We start from the raw sequence: 12667 nt of genomic DNA, 5'->3' as shown, positions 1-12667 counted from the left end.
GTACCACCTTGCCAAACCAGTGGGATCAAAAGTTGATCTTTGACAATCTGTTAGGCAAAACATGTATCTCTTTGAGTGAGTCGGCTCCTTGGCATTTCCTTCTCTGTAAACTGTTCGTTCGTGTTAAGGGTAGTTTCGATAAATCCATTTGGAAGAGAGTCAGGTTCAGAGAGGTCACCAACTGGGAAAGATTTAAGAAGGAGAGGAAAAGAGCCAAGTGAGCTTTATGAAAGAAAAATAAACTCAGGGACTATTTCTTTTTCTAAAGAAACCACTGTATCTGGATTATGCCCTGTCAATATGCCAGTTATGCACAGATGGCTCTTTAGTTTGATGGATTGACATTTCTTCCCCTGGACTGTGATATAAGAGCCTTTCTTCTCACAGACCTGGTACTCACCATGCCGTCCTAGCATTACTGGAGTATGTTTTCATTGCAAATTGCATATAAAACCCATTGTTTCATTGCAAATAAAAGTTTAGATTTACTGTGACGTGACCACAATGTGATATTTTCATCCATAAAGCCCTCAGTTACTTACGTGCTTTAGTGCATTAGACCGAAGTGAGCCGTCTCATTTTCAGTGAGTGACCTTGAGGTGGCAGCAACATTACATTCAATTCTGTGAGGCACCAAGTCCATTACAAAGTGAAAGTAAAAATTGCAATAAATCAGAATAACACTGATTGTTATAATTTTATTATCAGAGCATTAAGTCAATAAAACTTATATGAAATGTCATTTGCATTGTATACAATTTTTACTAGTTATCCAGTATGTCTTAAAAGCATGTTTAAAACAACAAAATGAAGAAATCGGTGATAAATTGTAGAAAAGCTGGGATTTGTCTTGCGCTGTAGTAAAACTAAATTCTCTTTTGATTCTTTACATTGTAAAATATTCTTTTTGCAGACTTTTAACTATACCATAATGCCTTATATCTGCCCAACTGCATTTAGTGTCCTATTGTCTGATAACTTATTTTCCTGAAGGTTGTCTGGTCCTTTTTCATTTATGATTTTATATAGGAGGGTCATCTAATATATCGTATCCTTTCAGGAAAGGAGAATGTGGGTTTTTTTAAAATAATGAGGAATAATGAAACTTATTTATGAAGGAAGTCTGAAAAATTTATCGAAGAATCTCTATAAGAGAGACACGCAAATTAAAAAAACCCTGCTTAATAGCATATTCATTACCAGGGAGCTTCCAAGTAATGAAATAGTTGTGTAAAAGGCAGGGTATTAGGTGATGTAATATTGCTTATATCAGGTACAATACATGATTACTATGCATTTTTGTCTTGTCAATTGCTATTAGATTATCATAGTATTGCTGTGTAATTACTTAAGATGCAAGACACTAAAAATGTTTAGGCCTATATTTTTGCGACTTTTTTTTTTTTTGCATTTTATGTGATGGATTGCTGACATGTAAGTTATAGGAAGTTGGAAAAATGGATTCTGAACGTGTCCCTAGTTTGATAATATTAATGATGTTCTGGTTATCACTTTGGCCTTGGTCTTGATTAAACGTTTTTCAGAAAATGCAAAGTTAAGGCACTCTGCTGTAACGTGAAGACATTGGACGGGAAGTCAGGAAGCTTGCATCCCCCTTCCAGCTCTGCCACCATCAAGTTCTGTGGTCTCAGTTAGTGGCTTGGCATCTCTGAGCTTCAGTTCTTTTGTCTGTTTGGTGAGCTGGCCTTGGAGTAAGTGCATATATGCAATTGTTCACTCACTCAGCAGACATCCACGAGTGCCAGCTATGGGCTGGGAACTGTGTTGACGGTTGGAGATCCTAAGATGAATGAACACAACTCAGGCCCCGAGGAACTCACAGTGCAGTGGAGAAGGAATGTGTATAAGCAAAGTCTCAGAGCATGCGCCATGTAGGGTGTAGTGATGGGGGTCATGGCAGGTGATCATGGCTCACATAACAGAACTGAACACTTACTCTGTACCAGGCGTGTGGTGAGTGCTTTACATGAGCTGTTTCTTATAACCCTCTCCCTAACCTCATGTTGCAGAGGAATTATGACCATCCCTGTATTACAGATGAAAAAACAGAGGTGCAGAGAATTGACCCTTATCAGGACACTTATCAGTTAATAGATGATGAGCTGGGATTTTTACACAGGCACTCTTCATCCACATGCCATACATATCCACGTGTTCCTTTTCTTCCCTTTTATCTCACTCAGAAAATGCCTTTTGTCTGAAGAATGTAATGGACTGCTACTCCATCTCTTGGATGATACTCCTAGGGGAGGGGCAAACATCTTAGACAGAAGGAAACTGAAGCACAGAGAACAGTAAACAGAAGTGACTTGGACCTTATTCAGAGCCTGGGTCATCTGTTAGTTGCATGGCATCTGCATGGCCCTCGGGTTCTTTGCTAACTCAGAGTGTAAAGGAGTCTTGGGCATCTCCTTTTGGAATGATTCATACCACTAAGAAGTGGAGTCACGCAGTGGTTAGGAGCAGACCTCTCAAGCCAGACTGCCTGGGTCAATCCCGGGAATAAGACAGTTAATGTCTCAGCCTCGGTTCATCAGCCCTAAAATGGAAATATCAATCACGGCTCCCTTGTAGATTTGCCCGAAGATTAAAGTAGACAATCTCGGTGATGGCTCGAGCCCAGAGTCTGCATGGTAGAAGTGCTCAATAAGTATTTTCCATAACTGTTATTATTACTGATGGTCTTTTCCTCCTGGGCAATCGGCATAAATAGATATGTCAAAGGAAACCCAAAACAAAATTAAATTAGAAGCTCACATTTTATCTCAATGCAACTGATACAAAGGTCAAAGTAATGTATAGTTAAATGTAAATAATAGAGAAATGCCTTTTGGTAATGGCAACCAGCATTGTGAATCTCAGATAAGTTGATTATTAGATAAGATACTATTCCTCTCTCACAAGAAGTATTGATTGAATTTTGGTGACAGTGTCAATTTGAGGGGGCTGATTGAATATGTTGGAAAATGTTTGTGTAAAATTGTCTAACAAGACAAGTTCTGTGAATTGCACTAACAGCTGCATGTCTTTATATAGTTCAGAATGGACCTGCCTTCTGCCTGCTCCTTTGTGTGCTGATATGTGTTTCACCCTCTTGGAGCTGAGAGTTTGGCCATAACCCAATCCTCTGTCTGTATTGGATTCTAGAGCAGCTCTTGTCTGTCAGTTGTCACAAAGCCACATATTGCCTTGATAAAGCTTATTTACTTGTTATGGAAGCACCTCACAAACACATCACCAAACAAAAGTCCCACATGGCTTTCTCACACTGGGTTCTTTGAGAGAGGCACAGGAGAAATACCCTCTTTTGGAAAGTGACTGTATTTGCTTGAAATATTAGACCACAAAGTTTAGATCACAAAACACGTAAAAGCAATTCATGGCTCTCCAGGGCACAACCTTTCAATGTGCCCATGTTGGTGTGAAACCAATGAGCCCTGCAACTTCTGGCCTTGGCCTACAGGCCCACAGGGCCAGGAGCAGAAGTTCCACTGTGATCAGTTGCCAATGTGCATTGAATCAGATGCTCAGGGTGGCCTGGTGTACACTTCCCAAACCTCCTGACAATATTTGTCAGCTTATAGTCATCTTTCTGTTTTTGGTAGTTGAGAGGGACCATACAGCTTGTCAGAAAACCAATGGAGGGCTTCCCTGGTGGCGCAGTGGTTAAGAATCCTCCTGTCAATGCAGGGGTCATGGGTTCCAGCCCTGGTCCAGGAAGATCCCACATGCCGCAGAGCAACTAAGCCCGTGCGCCACAACGGCTGGGCCTGCACTCTAGAGCCCGCGAGCCACAACTACTGAAGCCCGTGCTCCTAGTGCCCCACAACAAGAGAAGCCACCGCAATGAGAAGCTCACGCACCGCAACCAGAGAAAGCCCGTGTGCGGCAACAAAGACCCAACACAGTCAAAAATAAATAAATAAAATAAATAAATTTATTAAAAAAAAAAAAAGAAAATCAGTGGACAGTTTGGCTTCTGGTACTTTGAGGGAGTGTCTCTTGCACCCACACACATACTCAGACACACACACTCATGTACACTTATGCACATAACACTCACAAACACATGTGCATATGTGTGCCCTCACATTCTTTCCTGACTTCTCCTCTAAGCTAAGAAAGCCTTTCATTCTCATCCTGAGTCAAAACCATGTTATTGCCACCCAAACCTTTTTTTTTTAACATCTTTATTAGAGTATAATTGTTTTACAATGTTGTGTTAGTTTCTGCTGTATAACAAAGTGAATCAGCTATGTGCATACATATATCCACATATCCCCTCCCTCTTTCTTGCGTCTCCCCCCACCCCATCCCACCCCTCTAGGTGGTCACAAAGCACAGAGCTGATCTCCCTGTGCTATGCAGCTGCTTCCCACTAGCTATCTATTTTACGTTTGGTAGTGTATATATGTCCATGCCACTCTCTCACTTTGTCACAGCTTACCCTTCCCCCTCCCCATATCCTCAAGTCCATTCTCTAGTAGGTCTGTGTCTTTATTCCCATCTTGCCACTAGGTTCTTCATGACCTTTTTTTTTTTTTTCCTTAGATTCCATATATATGTGTTAGCCTATGGTATTTGTTTTTCTCCTTCTGACTTACTTCACTCTGTATGACAGAGTCTAGGTCCATCCACCTCACTACAAATAACTGAATTTCGTTTCCTTTTATGGCTGAGTAATATTCCATTGTATATATGTGCCACATCTTCTTTATCCATTCATCTGTCAATGGACACTTAGGTTGCTTCCATGTCCTGGCTATTGTAAATAGAGCTGCAATGAACATTGTGGTACATGACTCTTTTTGAATTATGGCTTTCTCAGGGTATATGCCCAGTAGTGGGATTGCTGGGTCGTATGGTAGTTCTATTTTTAGTTTTTTAAGGAACCTCCATACTGTTCTCCATAGTGGCTGTATCAACTTACAATCCCACCAACAGTGCAGGAGGGTCCCCCTTTCTCCACACCCTCTCCAGCATTTATTGTTTGTAGATTTTTTGATGATGGCCATTCTGACTGGTGTGAGGTGATACCTCATTGTAGTTTTGATTTGCATTTCTCTAATGATTAGTGATGTTGAGCATCCTTTCATGTGTTTATTGGCAATCTGTATATCTTCTTTGGAGAAATGTCTATTTAGGTCTTCTGCCCATTTTTGGATTGGGTTTGTTTTTTTGTTATTGAGCTACATGAGCTGCTTATATATTTTGGAGATTAATCCTTTGTCAATTGCTTTGTTTGCAAATATTTTCTCCCATTCTGAGGGTTGTCTTCATCTTGTTTATGGTTTCCTTTGCTGTGCAAAAGTTTTAAGTTTCATTAGGTCCCATTTGTTTATTTTTATTTCCATTTCTCTAAGAGGTGGGTCAAAAAGGATCTTGCTGTGATTTATGTCATAGAGTGTTCTGCCTATGTTTTCCTCTAAGAGTTTGATAGTGTCTGGCCTTACATTTAGGTCCTTAATCCATTTTGAGTTTATTTTTGTGTGTGGTGTTAGGAAGTGTTCTAATTTCATTCTTTTACATGTAGCTGTCCAGTTTTCCCAGCACCACTTATTGAAGAGGCTGTCTTTTCTCCATTGTATATTCTTGCCTCCTTTATCAAAAATAAGGTGACCATATGTGCGTGGGTTTACCTCTGGGCTTTCTATCCTGTTCCATTGATCTATATCTCTGTTTTTGTGCCAGTATCATACTGTCTTGATTACTGTAGCTTTGTAGTATAGTCTGAAGTCCAGGAGCCTGATTCCTCCAGCTCCATTTTTCTTTCTCAAGATTGCTTTGGCTATTCAGGGTCTTTTGTGTTTCCATACAAATTGTGAAATTTTTGGTTCTAGTTCTGTGAAAAATGCCCTTGGTAGTTTGATTGGAATTGCATTGAATCTGTAGATTTCTTTGGGTAGTACAGTCATTTTCACAATGTTGATTCTTCCAATCCAAGAACATGGTATATCTCTCCATCTGTTTGTATTATCTTTAATTAAACTTTTTTAAAATTGTCATTTAATTTCATACATTGATGGAAGGTAGCTTTCATTATCTCCTGTCAGCAGCCGGATGTTCTGATTAGCTCTGTGCAGTTTTCATTGAGGTAGCAGTTGCAGCTGAACCTCAGCAAACCAAGGTTCACCCTCCATTGAGACTGTGACCACCAGAGTTGTCTTGCCCTGACCTTGTGGGAAGGAAGTTTGGAAGTGAGCTATTCTACCCATCAAATGTCCCCTTGTAAAGGGAGCAGGGACATGCATTTCTGAAAACTTCCTGGTATCAAAGCTGGCACACCCTTTTCCCTTCTGTTCGGGAAAGAAGAGGAGGAACATGGAGAGGGTAACCACAGACTTTTCAAGGTAAGTGGCAAACTCTAATGCAGCTCAGTGAGCATGCTCAGAGATCAGACTTGGCTCAGCCCAAGGTTTTAAGTTCATCTGAGTCAATAAGGGAGAGCCCACGCACAGACTCCTGCTGGGGATGGTTCTTTTTCAGTCCCCTAAAGAAGAAAATACCTACTTTCCTGGTGTTGTCACACACAGGAGGACTTTTCCATTTACAGTTGAGATGAATGAAGTCTGATGCCTTTGGTCCTAAATTCTTACTCCTCAGGTTCAGTCTGCCCTAGGCCAAACTCCCAGAATGTACTGCTTCTTTCAGGACTCTAAATTATCTTGAGCCTGAAAGGAAAGAAATAGACAGGCCTAGTTTTCCCAAAAAGAGCAGAGGGCAGAGAAAGGTTGAAAAATGGATTGAGCTCTTCCCTGGAATGATCCAGAAAAGATTAAAAAAAGGCCCATTATCTGGGTCATTTTAGCAAGATGAATTCAAGATTTCAAGATGGTAACCTGATTGAACTCATTTTCTTTATCATCATCATCATGATCACCGTGACAATCTTCTTTTTATTTTAAGAAAAAAGTGTTTAAATGCTGGGAGGGATTCTGGCAGCCCACCTAGAACTGTAACTCACCAGGTTAACAGGCTGCAGTGTTTCATGCAAAACAAATCACCGAGCTGGCACTGAGCAATGTGAAATCTAACTGGCTAGAAACCGTGTCTCATTAGAGGCCATCCACACAGCAAGCTAACGTACTTGAAAATAGTCACGTGATTCCTTCACAGGAATCACAGAAGTGATATTTGCTACTGGGCAGCCAATCGATTCCCTCGAATCTGTTGGCAGTTTCTCTTCTTAGATATTTTGCCTCTTCTAAAATCTCATTCCTCCTCTGAACCCTCAGTTTATTTTTGCTCACACACTTCCACCAAAAACACTAGAATCCTCAACAAAGACACTCTGTGAAGTTGGCTTTAAGATGCACTGGCATAAGTATAAAGTCCGGATCCCCCACCAAACAGCTGAGTTAAGGCCTCTCCTGCCCTTTGCACATTAGAAACAAACACATATCTGACAGAGAAAGGACCTGCCTTTGGTTGAGTCTCCACAGAGTGGATGTTTACATTTATGCCAAGATTTGTTCCTAACCTCTGCTCAGCATTTGTTTTTCTGAAAAAGTAGGGGAAAAATCATCATGTGCAAACAAAAGCTAAAACATTTGCAGAGTTGAGTGCTACTGGCACTTATATTTCTTATGAGTTGGCTCCTAAACTCCAAAAACAACAAAAACAAACAAACAAACAAACAAAAACCCCTTGCCTCTCTCCAAAGAATGATGGGACAGGGTTTATCATTACTCCTGATGCACTGATAACTCATTTCCATCAAAGAGTTGTTTAAGCCAAAAAACTCCAGAAGTCACCCTGAATTTCTTTGTTTCTATGCCTCCCACGTAACCCATTAACAAGTCTTGTTGGCTCAATCTTAAAAAAATCCCAAGTCCAGCTACTTCTTTCCACCTCTACTGCCATCATTCCAGGTCACCATCATCACTTACCTAGCGTCTGTGAGAACTTCCTCTTTAGTCTCCCAGCTGCCACACCTGCCCCCTGGAATCCACTTTCCGGACAGTGGCCAGAGTCATCTTTAAAAAGCAAAAGTCAGTTCCTATCACTGCTCTGCATAAAATCCCTCAGGGTTTCCTGATGCCCTTAGAATAAAACCCAAATTTCTTGTCAAGGCTCCTTCCTCTTACCAATTTTGTCTGGTACCCTTCTCCCCCTGTGCTTTAGCCATGCAGACCTCCTTTCTGCCCCAAAGTCACTGATGGACCTTTTCACAGGCTGTTATGGATGCTCAGAATGTTCTTTTTTTGATCTTTGCATGGCTAGCTTGATCTCAGCCTGCAGGTCTCTTATTAAATGTCACCTCTGCAGAGAGACCTTCGCTAACCACTCAGGCTACACTAGAGGCCTTTTCGACTTGTCAGGTCTCTCAATCACTCCATCCTGTTTTGTTTTCTTCACAGCATTTACAATTTTCTGAGTCATCTTGTCTATGATATATTTACAACTTAATTGTTGGTCTTCCTTTACTAGAATGTAAGTGCCAGGAGAGCAGGGACCTTGTTGATGTTCTTGGCTGTGTAGAAATTCAGCACCTAGGACAGTGCCTGAGCCTTTGTACACCCAATGAATGAATTAGTCATCTCAAGTCCCCAAGGCCAACACATTAAGGCCTTGAGTTCTCTTTCTTTGTGGTCTTTTTCTCCACAATGGCCTGTTGATTTATATCCCACTCTCCTGTAAGTTTTTAGCTGAGCCAGTCCTTCCAGTTTTACTTTGTCCCCACCGGCTGTGTTGGGTCTTCGTTGCTACGTGCAGACTTTCTCTAGTTGTGGCAAGTGGGGGCTACTCTTTGTTGCGGTGCGCCGGCTTCTCATTGTGGTGGCTTCTCTTGTTGCGGAGCACGAGCTCTAGGTGCATGAGCTTCAGTAGTTACAGCATGCGGGCTCTAGGGCTCACGGGCTTCAGTAGTTGTGGCGCGTGGGCTCAGTAGTTGTGGCTCATGGGCTCTAGAGCATGGGCTCAGTAGTTGTGGCGCCTGGGCTTAGTTGCTCCATGACATGTGGGATCTTCCCAGACCAGGGATCGAACCCGTGTCCCCTGCATTGGCAGGCGGATTCTTAACCACTGTGCCACCAGGGAAGTCCCCAGTTTTACTTTTTATTCTTTACAAAAAATAGCCTTGGAGTTGTGCATCTTGTTGCTCTGTCATTGAAGTCATTTCATGCAAAGCCATCTGTGACTGTTCCTCAATATCAGAGCAGTGTCCAATGTTAATATCCCAGTGTTTGTATGCAGGACTAATCTGTCCTAGGATGACAATGAATCAGAGGGGAAATGCTGAAAAACACACTCGAGGGATCTTAGTCCCTTGGACGGCCCTTGCAAAGTCAGGAGAGGCCCCCTTTGCTGGAAAACCAGCTTGCTTGCCCTTCTGGGGAACTGGTGCTGCCTAGAAGCTGCACAGCTCAGTCACTGCAAGGAAACAAGGTGCAAAGGGTGGGAAAGTGGGCACTGGAAGAGCTTCCATGGAGAAGGGTTTCCCAGCACTCCCAGGTGGACAGCCACGGTAGAGGCAAAAAAGCACCTGTGCTTTAGCAGGATAATTTTTCATAATATAAGTTGCTTTTTTAAAAAAAAATTTTATAAGAAGAGTAGATCTGTATACATGACTGGCCCTTCACATTGCCACTGAAGGATACCTACTGCTCTAGCCAGAGAAATTCCTACTGGCCCTAGGAGGTCAGAAACCATCATCCCTCTGGAAGGATAAACATTCTATCCAAAGCAGGCTATTTCCTCAGACTCCCAAGTTCTGAGGTTTTATGAACTGATTATTAGAAAGAGGAGGCAGAGATTTTTCTGCTGGGTAAAATCAAATGGGGAGATGGTTGCAGGGAACTCAGGGATGGAGAAAACAAAAATAATGAAAATCAATAGTGCATCTGAAGTGATCTTACAGTTCAATCTGAGCAGTTCTTTGCACATGTAATTTGTGAGAAAATTCATTATGTCATGGTGGCAGCAAACACATTCCATATAAATGCACAAATGCTCTGCTAATAGCCACCACCATCCCCCGGTGTGTTGTGGAGAGGGTTGAACTAAAATCTCAGTCATAGAATGTTAGGGCTGGAAGGCCATGAGCCCATTTTAGGGTTGAGTAAATAAAGCCCAGAGGGGGAAGGAGCTTTTCTAGGGTCTCAAAAATCATTAGCTACAGAGCTGTACCTGCACACAAGCCTCTGTCTCCTACCCTGTGTTCTCTCTGCAGCCCTGATGCCAGCTCTACCTCATCCCTGGGCTTGTGTTTTGCTCACATGTCGACTTGGACATGGCCCTTGCACTCCACAAGTCCTTACCCCCAAAGGCACTCATGAGCACTGGGATGGCAGAGAGAGTCATAGCACGATGACCTTCTAGCATCCTCAATAGAAAGTTCTGGTTACCAATGACCACTGTTGGTCATTCCCAATTGTCCTATGTGCAGTGCCCAGCACCTGGCTCTTCATCATATCAGGATCCAAAATTTCTCTCCTCTTTATGCCAGACTGCTCAGATCTTTCCTCAGTCCTACCCTCAAACTCACAAACCCAAATCCAATGCAACAAAGCATTCTCCAGTTGACAGGATATGCTTTAGAGGGCAGTGTGCTTGCCATCTTTATTACCTGAGCATGCTCCTGGAGTTTTACCCCCAAACCACAGGCAGCTTATCAAAGTATTTCCTCTAAACAGATCAAGTTTTTCTCCAGGAGAAAATCTGAAATGAAACATTTCCCTCTTGTCCTATATTCCTATCACATCGTGGAGACTCTTAAGCTGGCTTCCCAGGGGCCTCTTTCAATCTCTCTTTTCTGCTCAGGGAAGCTTATTGGCAACTTCCCTGTTGTGTATCTGACCTCCTGGACCAGAACGATGATAATGATGGACCACATTCTCCACTGCCTTTGTGACAAGGTGTGACTGCCCCCCCCCCGTTGGTATGCCAAAGTCCTCTCTCTTCATACCCATGCATGGGTGGGGCTCCTCCCCATGACCCTACTAGGTGCCCAAGGGTCTCCTTTGGTTTTACAGTAGTCTTAGAAGATACTGCAGGGAGTTGTTCTTTAGGGGGAGCTGGCTGGTGACTTGCTGGTCCCCACCCTCTTGGTGACTGTGTGTGTGTGGGGGGGTGGAGGTGTCTACTACTGAAGACACATCATTTGGGCATGAAGATCGTGGGGTGGGGACCTGCTGGTGAGGACTCTGCCTGGTGAGGCTCCTAGGTGTCTCAGTGTCATCCCTCCGGTGTCACCCAGCAATTCCTCTCTCTTCTATCAGGGGTGTGGGAGGGCCTGCTTATCACAAGGTTTTCCTCTCTTTTCCCTTAAGCCAGGCCTCTGCTTCCTGCCCACATACCACTCTGTCACCCATTCCCACTCCAAGCATCCTCGACTCTTCTTTCCTGTGGTCAATCCCAAAGCTATGCTCCTTTATATAGAAGCACAATGATCTGATCTCTGTTTCCTGGAGGGTCTGGGGAAGTTTACCCTGCAGCAGAGGAAAGACCACATGTAGATTGAGTTTTCCTACGCAGGGGGTGACCATGGCCCCCCCCTCCCCCTCTACATGCCACACTCCTATTGGGTGCAAAGTGTTTTATATATCTTATCTTTAATCCTCCACAATGAACCCCAGGGTGTGGATGCTATCATCCCCATTTTAAAGATTAACAAAGCAAAGGTCTGAGGGGTTCTGATACTGGCTGGAGGTCACCCAGCCATTGATGGCGGAGCCAGAGACTGAACCCAAGCCTGCCTGCTGCTAAGGACCCACATGGCTCATAGTGAGACCCCCCCAGGAAAGAAAGCTCTTCCTCTTCTTTTAAAAACAGACAGACACAGGCAATTTGGAACCGAGTTGTTCAGAGCTGCCATCTGTTAAGAGGTCGTACCATGGCACTTGCTGGAAGATGAGTCGTGGAAGAAAATGTGGGTCCCCCAAGAGGAGCAGTGCCTGCTCTGGGCTCCACACCTCAAGGTGCTGCCCCTCTGGACACCACTTCCGTGCTTTCTGGTACATAGTCTATCATTCAGACCCTGGATGCTTGTCCCCTCACAGGTGATTCAGGCTTGAAGAAGGCACAAATGTCCCTGCATGGTTGCCAGGTCCCCAGACCACAGTCCCTGAAGCCTTGGTAGACCTTGATTGGACCTTGGACCCCTTGAGAGCCAGTGGACATCAGTCTTTAGCCAGGCCCGGGTTGCCACTCCTGAATGGTGAGTTGCATCATTTAAAGATGTTGAGTTGACCATGAAGATCAACATGTGACAGAAGTGTGCATTGACATGTGTCCTTATGGACTTAACATGTATACAGTGTGTGGCTGCACGTGTGTTAACAGCGTTGAAAAGAGGGAAGTTCTGAAGCCACAGCTATCGACTCACTGTGGGTGGAGGAGGAAGTGGCCACTGCAGGGCTGCCAGCCAGCTCTGCTGTCCCAGGTTCACACTCCCCGACAGCCTGTGAAGGCAGCGCTTATGGTCGGGATCACGCGTCTCTGCGCTCAGGCTCAGACTGCGAGGAATCCGAGGCCTCAACCAGCCACTGGAGTCCTCCTGGCAGTCTCTGAGGCATGGGCTGCTGCCAGATCACCGCTCCCAGACGAATGTGTGAGTGAGTGCTCTAACTCAACCCAAAAGAGCTTTTTAAAAAATCAAAGGCAAATCTTTAGAAAGTAAGGGGAAGATGCTTTTGTGAATTATTTT

General features: G+C 43.6%; 1 long non-coding RNA gene across 6 annotated transcripts in view; it reads left to right on the top strand.

The window, feature by feature from the left end:
- The window catches only part of LOC309616231, a 90188-nt gene that overhangs the window by 14652 nt on the left and 62869 nt on the right, over positions 1-12667 (top strand). Inside the window, exons 3-4 of one of the 6 annotated variants that reach the window (XR_014237377.1) lie at positions 12021-12178; positions 12279-12660. The exons of 3 other annotated variants lie outside the window; for them this stretch is intronic. This is a non-coding gene — a long non-coding RNA (uncharacterized lncRNA). Of the gene's footprint in view, positions 1-12020; positions 12661-12667 lie in introns of those variants that run through there. 2 more of the 6 variants (XR_014237376.1, XR_014237378.1) reach the window with 2 other exon arrangements.

The sequence above is a fragment of the Balaenoptera borealis genome (assembly GCF_965194805.1).
Source record: "Balaenoptera borealis genome assembly, chromosome: 19".
Taxonomy (NCBI): domain Eukaryota; kingdom Metazoa; phylum Chordata; class Mammalia; order Artiodactyla; family Balaenopteridae; genus Balaenoptera; species Balaenoptera borealis.
Note: the sequence above shows the minus strand (reverse complement) of the source record. Positions and strands in the feature narration are given on the sequence as shown.